This window comes from Thunnus maccoyii, chromosome 13, assembly GCF_910596095.1.
Source record: "Thunnus maccoyii chromosome 13, fThuMac1.1, whole genome shotgun sequence".
Taxonomy (NCBI): Eukaryota; Metazoa; Chordata; class Actinopteri; order Scombriformes; family Scombridae; genus Thunnus; species Thunnus maccoyii.
This window is the reverse complement of record NC_056545.1, coordinates 27,664,247-27,681,847: the sequence shown is the minus strand read 5'-3', so window position 1 is coordinate 27,681,847 and position 17,601 is coordinate 27,664,247. Positions and strand designations below refer to the sequence as shown.

The window sequence follows — 17,601 nt, the reverse complement described above, 5'->3', positions numbered from 1 at the left end:
AGTATGTTGCTATAATGCTTAGACTGCTAATATATAATAACCCAATATTTGGCACTAGTACACAGACTATGGACCTCATATGATAATAGTGAACGCCATTTCTATGTGGTATCAAAGTGATTAAGACAACAACTAAGTTATGCTCCCCAAAATATATATAAAATGATGAATATGACCTTTTGCAACAACCTACATTATTAAACAAAGGGACAGAGTTGCCTATGCGTTACTTTGTGTCAAGAAATACTTGTAGAAGGAGATTCTCCTTTCCTTCATTGTTGTGCTGCTGCTTGACCGGTCAAACAGGAGGCAAGACTGCTTCATCTTCACACTTCCCATTAGCCGTTCCGTTCTAGCATAGTTCCCATCACAAAAAGACCTAGCTTTTCCCTTAGCTCTCTCCTGAGTCAGGTCCAGCGCCAGGGTAGGCCTCTCATTCTGTTTTATCTTCAGTTACAGCTCAAAGGCAAGCTTAGGAAAGTCACTCTTTACAAGAAACTCACTGTCCCCATCTCCATCCATTCTGCTAACTTGCTAACTGATTTCGCGGGTGCTACGTGTATTAGGCTAGCTGGATGGAGACTCAGTGCAAGTTTAGTGAGAAGCCAGGTTCAACCTGGCCTCCCTTGTTTCTTTTTAACGATGAATTAACCATTCACTGTTGAGCTCAGTCAAGCCTATAGGCTCAATCTTATTGGCTAAACGTTTACTTTTTTTCTCTAAAGGAAGCCAAGCAAAGCTGGCGTGGGCAGGCTTCCTTTGGCCTCCGAGAGAAACCATCTCTACAGAAGACGGTTTTCCCTTTTGCAACAGATGCTGAGCCTCCACAGAGTGACACATCAAATCCAGGTAAGTCTCCCATTCCTGGCTATAAGGTGGATAAGCCAAATTTGCAACGTGATGTTGGCATTTAGTAGTGCTAAACCCGCTATAAGCCAAAGTGGTCTCATTTTCAATAGCCACATTCAATTAGTTAAGTCTCACCATTTCAATGAAAACAGGCCCTGCACTCCTAATGGGCCCCCAATATTGTGGCAAGCTGTAGTTATGTCATTCAAACATGACAGACTGGACACTGCTTCTAAGCTAACAGACAGCTTTAATTGCAATTCAAACCTGCTGGCAACTGAACATTCACAGTAAAACATTAGGCAAGTCATTTCTTACACTACAAACGCTACTAATGGTGTCAACTAATACAAACTAGTAAATTCTCAACTAAAGCAAATACACATTCTTAAAATAATCTCTAAAAGCAATTATTTAGGGTTAAATACTCGTACCAGGCCAACAGTGCATGAATAACAAGAAAAATAACAGAAAAAGGCTAGTTTTTTCATGGTTTATTTGTTTTATTTTACATAAACATAAAACACATATACAATAGTCATACAAAAAAATAACATAACTTACATCACAAACACAAACAAAAACAACAGACATGCCACATATACACATATACAAACATACATATATGTACATACATGTCAAGTACTATATGTAATTGTGGTACAAAAACAATAACTTTTACAGCAATTTAAATTAAATACATCATTCTATAGAAGGAACAAAATTAAAAAGCCAGATAATTTTATGATATCATAGAAAAAGGCTTGAGTTTACAGTCTCTCAAAGCATGCTGGGAGATATGGAGGCGGGACAACTCCGGGACACTACAATATTTTCCTATAGCAAGCCGAGAACCACCACTAGTGGGCGCTCGACTGACATCTGAGCAATAAATGAACTTGACTTGACCTGTCCAATACAGCAGCTAGCAAAAGTCCTTACCTGTCATGAGAGGAAAATGAAACGTACCTATTCTAGTTGTGCTGAAAAATGTCTCCCATCTATAACACAGAGATGGGAGCTTTTCAAGGAGAATGTCCCACAGATGACCCTCTAGGCCATATCCAACATGCAATGGGAGTGCCAGGTGGAAAGTGTCAAAGTCGCTACCATCTTCCAGAATCATGCCACAGAGCAAGGTGACAGTGAAACCACTTCTGCAGCCAGAGGCCTAGAACAGGATATAATGTCATGGAAATTCCTGCTCACCGTTATCGTCTGGTACAACGTTTTACATGAGGTGAATCACGTCAGCAAGCTGCTCCAGAGCCAACAAGTGGGAATCGATGTGCTACAGTGCGAGATGGAATACGTGTGTTCTGAAATAAAGAGAGAATGGCCTTTCATCCACCCAAACAGATGCTAGAAACATAGCTGAAGAGATGGGGATGGCAATGGTCTTTCCTACTGCATGAATCCAAAAACCAAAATGTCAGTTCCAGTCCCAAAATGCAGATCCTTCCCTGACAGTGACACCCACTGAACAGTTTGAGAGAGACGTTTTCCTTCCACTGGTGGAGTCTGCCAACACAGGCATTAACGAGCGCTTCAAGCTGATGGAGTCCTTTTACAGTCTGTTTGGCCTCATTTATGGAAGAGAGGAAATAAAAAGCCAACCAAAGTCACACACCAAAATACAGCTGCATAAACATGGTGAGGACATTTGACGATGAGGATGCTGAGGACCTTTTGTGCGAGGTATCGGCTGCAGTCAGTGCCGTGTCTGCCAAAGAAACCACTGGCCTGCAGCTTCTTAGCTACATTTACAGTAACAATTTAGTTGAACTGTATCCCAACCTCAGAATTGCTCTATGACTCATGGTGACATTGCCTCTCACCATAGCGACTGCAGAGAGAAGTTTCTCACTCATAAAGCTCATCAAAACGCATCTGTGGTCAACCATGCTCCAGGAGCATCTGTCAGCTCTTGCTCAGATTTCAACTGAGCATGAGGTAGTGAGTCATTTGGACAAAAATTTACTTTTTAGAGAATTCTCAGCACTCAAGCATAGGAGGGTGAATTCTAGACAGGCCTACCTTACACAGAATCATAAGTAAGTCTTTTAACACATTTTAGTAAAAATAAAGTTTATAATAATAATAATATTATTAATAAAATAAACTACTTATTTCACTCAATGTGTATAGGCAGCGACCCACTTATTCTTTTTCCACAAATCGTAATTGCTCCCTCCCGCTTGCTCCCCCTCGGTTTCTCAATCTCCTTTTCGCTCTCCAGGCCTGACGTGAGCTATCCATGGTTCTGAAATAGTGCAAAGCACAATTCATTGTAAACTTCCGGTAGTTTCAGACACTTTTCATTCCCAAGCATAGAAATCTTAAAAGGAGATGATCACTGGTGCCAGGAAGACTCCCAAGACAGACACCATTAGTAGCTAGGCACCAAAGTTGTGAGATCTTACAGAATATGGCTGGTGATTTTCTATATTTTTTTTATTGTCAACAAATCTCATGCAGAGCCAAACCAATAATGAATTGATCTACCTGATATATCTTATTTTTCTGTGTAGTGCACCTCCGTTGTTGTCCAAAAACTATTAAAAATACATCTGTGAGCCATGTTGTTGCACTGGGTGACATGTTCATTGGCCTTGAAGAGTATGGTCATATTAGCTTGTTTAGAAACATCTCCAACGCCTAAAAACAGTGATTACATTTTCCGTCTCCAGAGAGTAGCTCATTGTAAGGCAGAGGCCACAGTGCATGTGCAGTTTTTGGAATTTGCTAGAAATGGTGACATTGAAGAGGCATTGGAAATGTTATGATGAAAATAACTCATCTATTATGAGGAATGTGTGCTCTACGCTGTTCTATGTTAATGATTGTATTTTTATTTTATTTTTTATTCTTTTTGTTTATTCATTATTTTTTCTTTTCACTTTAAATTTTAACTTGATTATTAGATATTTATTTATATTCAAGTGATACTTTTATTATTATTTTATATACTGCCATACGTCCAATTTGGGGGAAGGTTAATTTATAAATGTATGTAAATGTATAAAATCAATAAATATATGTTTAAAAAAATCACAAAATTGCATCAGTCATAATCCACATATGATACCATATTATACCCGTACAGGTGGGAGCATCACAAAAGTGCTTTTGTCTCCCTCATTTCTTTGGTATATTGGGAAACATGAGTCACGCATCTCTGAATATTTAATTTCAGATTTTTTTTTTTTTTTTTTTTTGTCCCAGTGTCACCATTTTTTGCCCTGGTATACCTCAATCCAATTATAAAACTCCCACCAGCACCCACATATAGAGTGAATGAGAAAATACAGGGTGCACTTGGGACAGAATTATGACTTTAAGTGGAGTGGTTCCTTCCTCCATCAGTATTATTGGGCTGGAGCTTCAGATTGTGCAGGAAAGAAACAGAAACAGCAGCAGTGTGAGTTTCTTCTACAAAGTGAGACGTGCTGATGATGATCGGACTATTTAAAACTTACTGCACTACTTTTCTTCCCCTAAGTTTCTGCCTCCTGGGACAAACATTCTCGACAACTGAGAAACTAGTACACAAGTTAATGTGTGTGTGCGTGTAGTTTGTGTGTGTTTTTGTAATCAGGATGGGTGGTGTGCAGGATAAATATGGCTCTACATAATGCAAGTTCTTCTGGCTGTGTGTATTGTGATTAAGTCAAGGCCATGCATTAACTTTGTTCCTGATTGTGGTTGCTGATTGTATATGAGTCTGTGATTGTTTTGAATGTATTTTTACTTGTGTTAGAAGATACAATTGCCACTGTGGGGTTATACAGAACTTTCAATCAATGATATGTGATTGAATGCTAATTTATTCAAATTCAACAAGGGGGTCGAATGCTTGTGACAACATACATTTCGCCTAGTTTCACTCTTCTGATTGCTTTAAAGTCTGTAGTTAAATCAATATTTGATCATACCAGTTGTTTTTGAAGTCAAGGCAAAGTCTCCGTTGTATGCTACCTAATCATATAATATTTAAAAAGACACTTTTGTTGATTTTATATTGCTTACCAGCTGCAATTATAAGCATTTCCACATTTATTTCAAATAGAGACAAGAGGTCTCTTCAAGGCAAAACAAGAAGCTACTCCATTAACTGTGACCACTTGCACAGGATTATTGTTTCTCGCTTTGATCATGAGAATAATTGGATTAAGCTAATTATATGCCCAGCAGATTATTAAACTTGTGCTCAGCAATCATGTACACAGTGAGTTTTGATGGAACTGATTGTCATTCGCCTCTGGCTGCTTAATTGAATTCTATCATAAGAATGCAGCAATTACTACATGGTCATATAAGCATCCTAATATAATTATTACTTTGATTATGGTCATATTTAGTGAATTCAATATTGCGATAAGACATTAATTTTGATGAATGTTGATTGCCTCAAGGGAAACAAGGGCAAAGTTATTTACTCCATCAACAAATCCAGAATGCAAAATAGCATGAAAATGGGAATATTAGCTGGGGGAACAGCTTGATCATATTATTCTCAAACTCCAAGTGGATGTGGTAATTAGATCATAGAGTGCCCATAACCAAAACCAGTCAATGAGAATGGGTGCAGACAGTGCTCATGATTATTTTTTTTAATAGTATATCTTCTGTTTATGAACAATGGTTAAAGTTTGAAATAAGTTCTGTAAGTGTGACATAAAATTAAAATAGCTTTAACCTACCCTTTAACAGTGAAGTGGATCTGACAGTGAAAGAAGATTTTACTAAAGGTACCATGTGGAGTTTTTGACCAGTGGTAGCACTATGGAGCAATGTTTTTATGAGTTTTTATTAGTTTGTACCATGCACACATGGTTTCAAGCTATTCAACTGATCGACAGTTGATGGCGTTAACATGAAAAGGCACGTTGTCATGCGCCAACAAAAAAAAGACTACAAGCTAGCAAACATTGCACAATGTAAAATATTCCCAACAAAATGTCTTTGCAGGTGTTTTATGAGGGAAAATACACTCAACACATTTGCTTGAATTCAAGGATACACACAACTTTACTGTGCAGTTTCTGTTTATAAGCTGAGGAGAAGTTACCAAATCAATCAGACAACAATTTAAGTGCACATTTCAATCCAGTTGTTGCATAAATCACTGGAAGGTATTTTTTTTTTATCAAGACTGTTTGTCAAGGCCACCACATAAGTATTTAATATGATTAAGTCTCTTCATAAAACATATTTTTATCAGAGAGCCTTTCCTGATTATACTTTAGTTTTTATTTTCTTTGAAATGTCTTTTACTTGTTTTTATTTCTTTTAACAATTCTTGTTTTATCTTACACTAAATTGTTTTTTATCTGTTTTTTAAAACCTAATGATTTTATGTTTTGTCTGTTTTATTTTGCTGCCTTTGTGAAGCACTTTGTCACAGGGATTTTGAAAAGTGCTCTACAAATAAAGATTATCATTATAATTATTATTATTATAATGGGACGATGACAGAATATGATATATAAAGGTGGTACATTGTCACATTCCTACCAACACAGATAGAATACAAACTGTCATTTTCTCTCTCTCTCCTCTAATTTACGTGTGGGGAGTGACATCCAAAACTGTCCTATTTATGTTGGAATACATCCATACATTACTGCGAGAATGCAAAATGTAAGACAGACTGTAAACCTTTCACCAACCATTTATCTGTTGCCAGTAGTCAAATTTGATTATTTATAGTATTATGCTATTTGTATACAATAATATGAATATCAATAAAAGGGATGACATGTTTTTGTTGGCAAATGTACACAAAACATCTAGAGTAACTGAGCTGACATAAGTGAAAGCCTGTTGGGCTTTATTGGCAGTATGTTGCTTGATGAGGAGGTTGGCAGTAGGCTAAGCATGATTAGACACAGTACTTTTCAGTTGCTGGTCAAACAAACTTGTGCCAAGAGCTACAGGCCTCATTGAGCTTAAATGTTCTCTTTCCTGGTCTTTTTAATTTGGCCTCACATTTGTGCTTCAATTGAATTAATTTTTGCTGAACAGCAGCTGCTGCAGCTACAAACAGCTATGGGATAGTGCAAAATGCTTAGGTATGGTTTTACATTAAATTAAAATACTAAGCTATTGTAACAGTAGAAGAGTCATAGAGTACACAGTAATGCCCATTATACAGCAAATTCTATCTAAAGTTAGCTAAAATGAGCTAGTATTTGCCACAATAAGCTACTGGTCAGACCAGACCAAGTAAAACTGTAGCAAAACCCCTGTATGTACTGAACTGAGCAACAGTTTATTTTATTGCTTACTCATTCAAATTTTATTTGGAAGAAGAAGAATAAGTTGTTTCTTCCTCTCAAAAACTACTTAGTCCTGTTTTAGATTATTATTTGAACCTCTATTCCAAAAGCAAAATGTTCCTCCAGCACAATCTTTCTCATTCTGACTGTGCTACAGAATACAAAGTAGCCAGTGATGTGTCCATTATATTGGATATGGTTCAGTGGTCATTGTTTTTTAAATAAAGCCAATATATGCACAATAATATCTTCATTGCCAATGCAAACTGTGCTGTAAGTGGGAACATCTTCCCACTTGGAGCTGTGAAATGCATTGTTGGCACTGTGTTATCCAGTACTCATTAACACTTCCACTGAAATGTTAGACTTCACACCGTCTGTACTTGTAAACATCTTAACTGTAAAAAGCTGTAACTGCATACACCCACATTAATTATTTATTAGATATCAGTATTGTTAAATGATTTAACCATCTCACAGTGCCTTTGTTTTTCTGTAAAAACTTACAATTTTTAAAATTCTTAAAAATTCAATTCTCTCTAAGTAGCTACATTTTAAAGCAAAGTTTTACTGTTCGCTACCCACATTCCACCCATAAACTGTGATAGTGTGAATCTGAACACCGAATATCACATTTCTTGATATGAGTTTAGTAATTTCATATTTACATGTCACTGCATGATGACTGCTGATAACAAATTTAAATAGATTAATTCTGGATTATCCTCTTGACAAATGAGACATGCTGGGAATACCAGCTAATCTTGTGTGTGTGTGTGGAGGAGAGCGTGGTGGGGCCTGACACAAGTGTATAAAGGTGCATTCATCATCGAAGTCAGGCTGAAACCATTGGTTTTTTCATTGTATGTACCCTATCACTCAATTCAGGCAAATTATATGTTTTTACCTAATCTATAAAAAGGACTCGTGACTCGACTTGACTGTGCCAGATTGGAGCACTGGAGCCCATCTTGGGACTCGACTCAGACTCGACTCAGGGTTCCCATGACCAATTATGCTTAGGGCCTCCAAATGGTTAGCAGCGGCCCTGGGCTGAGATCAGTTTGATGCTGCTGCAACTGATCAGTTAAAGCTTGCTAGATTTCTAAGCATCATGATGTTTGACATCAGTGTCAACCTTTCTGTTGCATCAGTAGCCTTGCCAAAAACTCACTGAATGCATCATCAAATACTCCTTGTTTTGCTTGCTCCCTGTTTAACTTACAACAACTACATCCTCATTCCTTATAGAAATGGAAGGATGTTTAACAGTCTGACAATGCTGCCTCAAAACACAGGAAGGTTTTCAAATATGGACTACTCCTCCTCTCTGAACATTTACTGTTTGATTGACAAGTTAATTCAGTAATTAACTTGCTTGATGCCAGACAAGGATAGCACATCACATACTGTACTCACAGGACCTAGTACTAATACTTACCATATTAGCAAATCCAAGCTTCTCTCTCAAGGTACATCAGTGGTAATAAATCCAGTTTCTAAACAGCAGCTACTGTGGTCACATGTGACAATAGGATATCGGTAAATGCTGAAACACCTGTAACGAATACTGTCATGCAGCAATATCTGTAAAAAAAATTGCTAATGTTAGCTAACATTAGCTACAAGAATGTGCAATTTCTTTCTCCAGAAGTTGCAAATTCTTACTTTAAAGCTTGAGACTTAAACAGAAGAATATTACGGGCCGTATTTAATTGACTGACAGTGTGACTGGAGTTTGGGAATGTCACAAAATGTAGTTATCCATGCATTACATGGTCATCTTATACTGTAGGTGTGTTGTGGTTGTAGTTTTGGTATTGTTGCCAAATGTAGATCTGAATTCCAAATGTAGCACACATGATCAGATCCCCTCGAATGCCAACTTCCTGTATTATTGAAGCCAGGTTCTGAAAGCATCATTTTATATGTTGTTTTATATTCTGTGTTTGTGTATCTACTAAATACAAAACAAGTGAGAGAAATTACACCTGCAAAGATTGAACTGTTCTACTGAAAAGCCACTAATTATCACCACACACTGGAAAATACAGGAGATATGTATCACAGTGTTCTCTTCATATAAACATCAGTATTGCCACAGAGAGCAGAAACTATTAATTCATTCATTTTGAGAATAATGATTTGCATTTTAATGGCACACCTACACTTCTTTCTGTATGTGACACCTTTGAAACTGCATCACCATCTCGTTAATCACCCATCTCGTCAAACACTGAATGGCATTTCTCTGAGCCTTGGCATATAAATAGATGCAGATAGAATATAGATGGAAGTGATTTAATAACAGAAGAGTGAGAGCACAAGGAGAACTATCAGAGGATAATGTTACATTCTTTCAAAGTGGGGTGTGCCATATAAAAATCATCCTACTTTGTTTCTTTTGAGTCCAAATTTCTGGATCAACTCATCATTTCTCCTTATTATCAAATTTCTCTTTTCTTCTGAGTCATGTTAAGACAAGACGTGACAAGTTGTTTAGAAATGATTCCCCGGGCCAACAGCAGGTGTTTTCTGCTGGATACGTGCACACCAGTCAGGGAAGAGGTATTGAGGTGAGAGGCTGTTATTCTTTTACAATGAGTCTGTTTACATGCATATGATTTCAAATAGCACTGCAGATCATAATGCAGCTAATGCTCTCAGTCATGAAAGGCTGTTTATAAGCACTATCTCATTCTGCTACCCAATAACATATACATGAATAAACAGGGGATTTCCAGAGGAAAATGAGACTCACACAGACAATGAAAACTCAAAGAGGTCATCAGATGCATACAAATTCAAATACTATCTAAGAAATATTTTAGATGATTTGAATAATTTGATACTGGGATAATAATAATAACACATCATGGTGCTTGTACACAAAGACATAAATGGGAAATTGAGGTTAGGAAGGTTCGCATGAGAGAGTAAACAGAAATAGAGAATAAAGAGGAGAGGTTAAAGTTTAAAGATGAATCCTGTCTCACATTTGGCAGTCTGTTGCCTAACCCTACAAGAAAGAGGCAGAATTTAATTCAATTTCACATAAGCTAACCAACCTGTAGAAAATGTAATAATTTGGCATATTGATGTAGATACTGTTGCTTAGCAGCGGACTTCAGTGTACTGACCAATCAAGGACATTGTGTATAGAGATAGAAAGCAACAATATTGTAAACATGGCCAATCTATAAAAAAGCCAACTTCATTAGTTTGGTAAAAAAAAATAAAAATTTTAAATTTAAAAAAAAAAAAGTGTTGAGAGTTATTAATGCTGACATATTTTTACATGTGCTTTTATTGATTTTTTTTTATCACTTAGCGGAAAAGAACAGCTCTAAAACAACAGAGACACATGGCACAATGGCAAACATTAGCACATTAACGTTAGCAAACCATTGCCTGGCTCTTTAGCTTGCTAACAGTTCAATATTCACCAGCTAGTCACTAACCTGCTGATCAGCTGTTTGTTCTGAGCAGGTATACAGTGGGTTGAACTGTGCTGTGTAAGATTAAAAAGTTGAGTAGAACTGCAGAGTTGGGTAATAATTCTCAGGTTCAACACTTCAGCAACGTCTTCTGTATGTACGTTATACATACAGAAGTCATTTCATTCACTGTTAATATAAAGAAAAATTATTAGTGGCACTTAAAGAGAACAATTCACCATAAAACAATACATTATTATCCTTGATGTGTTTGGAATTGCTGAAACTAAAACTGAAGGAAAAGTTTGACTTTTTGGGAAATATGCTCATTTGCTCTTTTGGTGAGAGTTAGATGAGAAGATTGACATCTCTATACCGTAAATATCAAGCTACAGGTAGCAGCCAGTTAGCTTAGCACAAATTGGAAACCGGAGTAAAGAGCTAGCCCAGCTCCGTCCAAAAGAAACAAAATCCACCTCTCAGTACATCTAAAGCTTAGTTATTAATGTTAGGCTGATTTTATTACCATACAGATAGTTCCCCTGTTTCCAGCTAAGGTAACGGGCTGCTGATGGTAGCTTCAAATTGACCATACAGACATGATACCATCTAACTCTGAAATTGAATAAGCATATTTCCCAAAACGTCTTACTTTTTTGATAGTGACACATAGAGACAAATCCTGGATCATCCTCAAAGAAAGATAGCAAGTTAATAATGATACAACTCTGAGGACATGACATCAGTCATGGTGATTAACTTAAATGTGGATATTTCTGGCCTCACAGCTGGAAACTCTATATTGAAATAAAACTTGTTTGGAAACACAAGGAGAGCATGGAGTTAGGCACTAATTCAGCATCAATGGATCAACTGTATGAAGTGTCACCTGACCATCATTGGTTCAAGTGCAGACGTCTGCGTCTGTAGATAATAGATTTCGCTCCAAAATAATTGGAATAGTATGATTTAAATTCCCTTTATGGCGAGTTTTCCCTTCAGGATCATTTCCTCCTAAAATATCTTCAAACTCCACTTTTTAGACACTCGCACAATAACTGTTGGAAAACTGTTAATGTTTAAAATAGATCTTTCTAATGACAGACATTTTAACTTGTCAAACACAGGTGTAACTAATAATATTGATGATGGCTAAATTACTTTCAGGTTCAATAATAGTATTAGTTTATGTTATATTGAGGGAATATGGGCAGAACTGGAAGAACAGGAAAACCTCTGATTCAGGAGAGTTCACATCAAGATGGTACCCACTAGGGATGTGCCCGAATACAAATCTGTTATTCGGCAAAGCACAAATAGTGGGTTTTTTTAATGAATATTTGTTTCATACAAATATTTTAAAAATTATTTGTTTTCAGGAAGAAAAAAAAAAACACGTCAAATACCAGCGTGCAGGTCGGTTACATTGTTATTACCTCTATCAACAGGTCTCAACAGGGGGTGTCACATCCACCTGCTACATGACACACATTTCCTTATTTGGACATCTCTCCTGGAGTTGAGGGTGTCAGCCAGAGATAAAGCTGAGCTACTCACACACACAAAGTGCTCCCAAGGGATTTTCCATAACCTGTTGTTCCCCTTCTCCTTTCCACAAAGTTAGGTTGTAATAATAGGCGATAAATGAAAAGTGCAAAGCCATAACTGCCTTTGAAGTTTTTCCCTACACGTTACATGCTGTGCTGTCTCCAGTCAGAGACCCGGTGTGGGGACCTCCTTCGTAAGGTAGTTTATTCATGAATGCTTATTGTAACACTTTAATTTTCTAAAATTAAAAGTGTAATAAAAACAAAAACAGGATTTTTAAGCCTCTTTCCACTTTTACTCAAATACAAATACAAATACAAATGCAAATAATTTTGCTGCCTCAACAAATACAGATACAGATACAAATACAAATACTGGGCTCTCTGCACATCTCTAGTACCCACAGAATGTTATGTCACTACAGATAAATGTCATAAATTTTCTTCTCTGGTTGTGTCACATTTCTGTAGCGGTTCATTGAATTAGCTGAAATTATTCTATTAGTGCTAATATTGGTTAGATCAAACTGCCAACAATGATGTTGCCCAGTTTGTTGACACTATGATAGTTGATTTCCCAAAGCAGATGACTGTAAGAAATTTCCCTTATCTCTGACTCTGAATAATAAGTCGGAGGCTTGCATGAATGGTTTTACTCAGCTGCAAGTAATTATAGTCTGAACGATATGATGTGATCACAGCATTACACCTGTGGCTTTCCTGCAATGACAAGTCATGTCTGCCATGAGAAGCATCTGTTTGCTTCCCCCTGAATTATTTTTACATTGGTGGACAATACAGTAGGCAGTAGGTGTGATTTCCACTGATCTAATCTTCCACAAGTTTGAACGGTCATAGTCACTCATCTAAACCACAAGCTACAAGCAGCACTGCACTTTGTCACATACCACAAGATTACCATCCTTTCCTCCTTAATTGCTTATATGAGCTGTACTGCCTTTCACACTGCTGCCTCTTCTCCATCTGTGGAGTCCTCCAGATTAGAGGCATATTTTTATCCTATCCCACTATTAGAGTTTTCAAGCTCAGGAGTCCATTCAGCATGCACTCCTCTCATAATGCCTGTCAGGAAATGAAAGCAAAATGAATAGAAATGCCCTTACTGTCTGACTAGTGGACCATGTGACTATAGCTGTTCATGCCTCAGATAAACAACCCCCACATTATGCATGGCTCTCTCAATTTTTCAAATCCCGCTTCATCCCCAAGCAAGAATTCCATTTGTGGGGCTGTGACATTTTTTATGTGATTTATTCTATTGTCCTGAGTCCTCGGGCCATGGCTGCCCCTCCACCCCGTCCCCTGGCCATCAGCTTTGACAATCCCAGCCTTTGTTTTTGCAATGAGAAGCAGCATTCTTCCAGAGGGATGACCTCCTCTGTCTCCACAGGGGCTGGCACTGAGGACGCGACCCTACCCGAGGATTGGATAGCACCCACCGGATGCTGTGAACGAAATCCGCTAGTTGTCACCCCAACTCTGCTGCTTGTGTGTGTGCCAAACACGCTCTCCTTCGCCAGTAAGAAAACTTTATGGATTAAATGAAAGTGGATCATCATCTCTGTAAGTATACATCTCTTACACTTTATTATTTGTATTGTTTTTATTTAATCAACATTGTATTGTAGTTGAATTGAGAGTTAATGCTCAGTTATATGATTGTTAAACAACTGTCTGACAGGGGAAATAAATAACTTTCCCTCTGTTATGACAATACAGCAAAATACAAAACTTCAGCAGCACCTGAAGGAGAGAAGCTGAAATTAAATGTATTATTGAAGTAAAAAAACTATTTTGGAGAGACTAATCCCTAAAATCCCAGAGCATCTGAATATTAGAATTTCAAACCAGCTGTACATTAAGGCACCACGCTCACTTTTCACACTTCTAACTAGATGAAAGGGACAGTGCAAACATAACATAAAAACATCAGATTACCAGCAGCTGTCTATCATATACAGACATAGGCACAGGTCACAATTAAGATTTAAGGGATTGATAACATTTGGCTGGATTCAGATGGCAGTAATGAGGATTTGTTGAAAGAATATCACAACATACGGTTCCCCTAAATTCCTGATAAGCTCCCTCTACAGTGGATTTATTTGCAACCAAAGTGATATTTCTAACACTGACAATACCATTAAATGTACTGCAAAGGGAGCATAACAATGCAATTTGTTTTTGTTTGTGACTCTGTCGGCCACCTGCCTGGAGGGACTGGAGGATGTGCATGGAACTGCTTTGCTGTAATGAGGATTGCATTGTCAAAGCCAGATCTGTATGTTTGAGGTTGAACACACATAAGAAATGCAAAGGTGTGGTTATTAGTGTTGTAGGTCAGCATCATTGACACTGTTTAGATGAATCCCATATGATAGGCTTATCTGTCTTTCGTTACCCTTTAAATCAAGGATCTTTCATCAGTCTGCCTACAGATTGTATCTGCCTCATAGCCCCCAGCAGCCCCTGCCATTTGCCATGTCATTAGCTCAGACAACATTAGTATGGATTTCCCAACTGAGACAGGATTTAAAAGACACGTCTCTTAAGAGGTCCGATATCAAGACAGGCCTATTTATAGTCCACATGAGCTGTGCCATACATTTTAAACACATGGTAAGAAGCTTTCGATCTTTTTTAAGTGCTGAGAGAGGCTGGAAACATCTTCCACTCCTGGCTCTTTGAGCCGGCCAAGGTCCATCATTAGTGAGCACTGGGTTGGAATCATTAGGTTTGTGATGTAGACCAGAGTCTAGCCGTAAAGTCTCACTGCCAGGTCCATATGTGTACCTGCACTGATTAGTTATGGTGATCATTTCTTACGCTTGATGCCATTGCACACTTTGTACCAAAGAAAGCACTTTTGGAGAGCACAATCAGAGCCTTTTACGCAAGCAGACACAAGTTTGCTGTGTAGTCAAAGTCAAATATTTGAAGCCAAGTAAATGTGTATACGTTAGTTTTGTGTCATTTAAGGGAATTATCTTGCCCTGTGGGTGTAAAGATTGTTGATTGGTGTTTTGACAGGCAACCCTTAAATTGGCTTCACGGTTCAGTGCTTGCACACAGTGAAATTGCCATGTTTACGGCTGAGTTAGCACAGCTGAAGAAAACAATGCTGTATTATTCAGATGGATCAAAATTAATTCATTCATGAACTTATCAAGTATAAGATACATAATAAAACAGGATAAAACTGGGAAAAATCATTATTTTGTTTATCTATCTACCATAAATTATGGCTCCAACTTTAGAAGCAAAAATCAATCTTAGCATTGCAATCTTAGCATTAGTATGCTCACTCATCTACCCCCTGCAGAGGTCATTAACATATGGGCAGACCCTTTGTGTTAATGATGTGTATGGCCACAGGCATCTGTGAAATTTCATGTTGCATTGTATAAGTGAAGTAAAAAAAAATCAATTGGCAAGCCGCCATTAAGTTCAACACCTTGTCAGCTATTTTGGCCACAAATAATGTTTCTGAGGGTTGCAGCCTAGAATGTTAAAACATTTTTTTCTCAGCTGATGAGATTTTAATCAAAAATTCCTACACAAATGGTTGGCTCAGGGAAGTTGTGACCTTGGCTCAGCAACACTGAGATGCTCCCTTAAAAATATTCTTCTTTATTACATTCAGAAAGAGTAAAATGTTGTATTGAGGAAACTTAACTTGAGTTATTTCCACATGTGACAGTGTGACCCCAGTGGTGCCCCATTGCTTTATTCTTGTTGTTGACATATAGTACATCAGGGCTGGCTCATGCTGTAATCATCATACTTACTGTATTTAGCTTTAAACATCAACTATATCAGTTATTCTTGCCACTCTGAGCAGGTATAAGCTTGGTAGAATTTCATGTTCTTCTACCAGTGCAACCTGTACTCATTTTCTCTGTATTGCCTGCAGCAGCTCACCTGCAGCAGATAATGGTGTGTTGAATAAGCAGTAAATCATGAGGCCTGATTCACAGTGGTATTATAGAGGTCCTGCATCAGTTTGATTATTAGTCTTATAAAACACAGGTAGCACATATTGGATGAGGAAACAATGCAGATGTTTTACTTTAATCAGGGGTATGTTTTTAATATAAATCACAAATGTAAATCAAATATTATGCAGTCACAGGTGCAATATTTTATAACAGCAATAGGACTCAGCCAGCTGAAGATCCATCTCTGTCATACAATACAAAATGGGACTGGGAAACAACATCCAGATCTTAAATTTGTAAAGTCTGCACTGCTTCCTTTTTGCTCTGATGTATGGTCAAAATTTAAAACGAGAAATTCCTTAGATTGTTTAAAGCAAGCATGGTTTGGAGGGAATCCTGTATTTAAAGGACCAGTGTGTAGGATTTAGTGGCATCTAGCGGTAAGGTTGCAGATTGCAACCAACTGAGTACCCCTTCCCTTCCAAGCGTGAACAAGAACCTACAGTGGCCGCGAAAAACACGGAAGGCCCTCTCTAGCGTCAGTTTTTGGTTTGTCCATTCTGGGCTACTATAGTAACATGGTGGTGCAACATGACAGCCTCCACGGAAGAGGACCATGACTGTATATGAAGATGGATGTCATGACAGCGCCCCAAAAGTGAAGCCACAACATCTCGATCGCCCCCTGGTGGCTGGCTGTAGTATAGGTCATAAGTCCCGCCCCCTCCATGTTAGTGGATGGGACATGAGCCAAACTAAAAAATCAAAGTACATGTCAAATAAATTTTCTCAAAGATGGTTTCTTTCATTTAGGGTAGTTCATATCATGCTGATGTTTGCTCAAGTGCTCGTGTTTCTTGTAAGTTTGTTTTTAATTAGTTATTTGACGATATAGAAAGGGGGTCTGACGTCATGATTGACAGCGGTGACAGCCGCTCTCAAACCTCCGTCAGGCAGTGGGACGGCTGAGGGGGCGTGTTCCGCAGGCCGTCATCCCGCCGCCCGACTCTACTGCGCATACGCTGGCTCCAAATGACGTCACACATGCAAGATGGCAGCTCCCGGAAAGGCTTAACTTTTGCATAGCGGTAGGAAGTGGCGACGCGTCGTCCATATATATATATAGTCTATGAAGAGGACCCGCTCCCTATGTCAATATGAAGGGCTCGTTCTAAGGTAACGAAAACACAATGATTCTTATTTTCAGGTGATTATACATTAATGAAAACATTATTAAAACTTACTTAATGGAATATTATATTCCACGTCTGCCAGTAGATCACCCTTAATTCTACACACTGGACTTTTAAGTCTTTTAACATTTATCAATTAGCTTTGTGCCGATTGTATTCTTTAAACGTGGACCCACAAAGAATGGATTGCAGTGCATTTCACCTTTTGCGGGTGATTTGTGAATTACACGCTATTTTTTGCAAATCAACAATCCTTTTATGGATTTGTCCCAAAGATTTGTCTATGGAAAGTGTAATTATCAACATCAGTGAACACCATGCCTTTGTAATGTAAA

The 17,601-nt window shown here is 37.9% G+C and overlaps 1 protein-coding gene across 3 annotated transcripts in view; it reads left to right on the top strand.

Moving 5' to 3' along the window:
• LOC121909818 (galactosylgalactosylxylosylprotein 3-beta-glucuronosyltransferase 1) overlaps positions 1-17,601 on the top strand; it is a 35,721-nt gene that overhangs the window by 10,423 nt on the left and 7,697 nt on the right. Inside the window, exons 1-3 of one of the 3 annotated variants that reach the window (XM_042430548.1) lie at positions 73-424; positions 726-849; positions 13,526-13,698. The gene's annotated coding sequence lies outside the window, so the exon portion shown is untranslated. Of the gene's footprint in view, positions 1-72; positions 425-725; positions 850-13,525; positions 13,699-17,083; positions 17,250-17,601 lie in introns of those variants that run through there. The other 2 variants (XM_042430549.1, XM_042430547.1) reach the window with 2 other exon arrangements.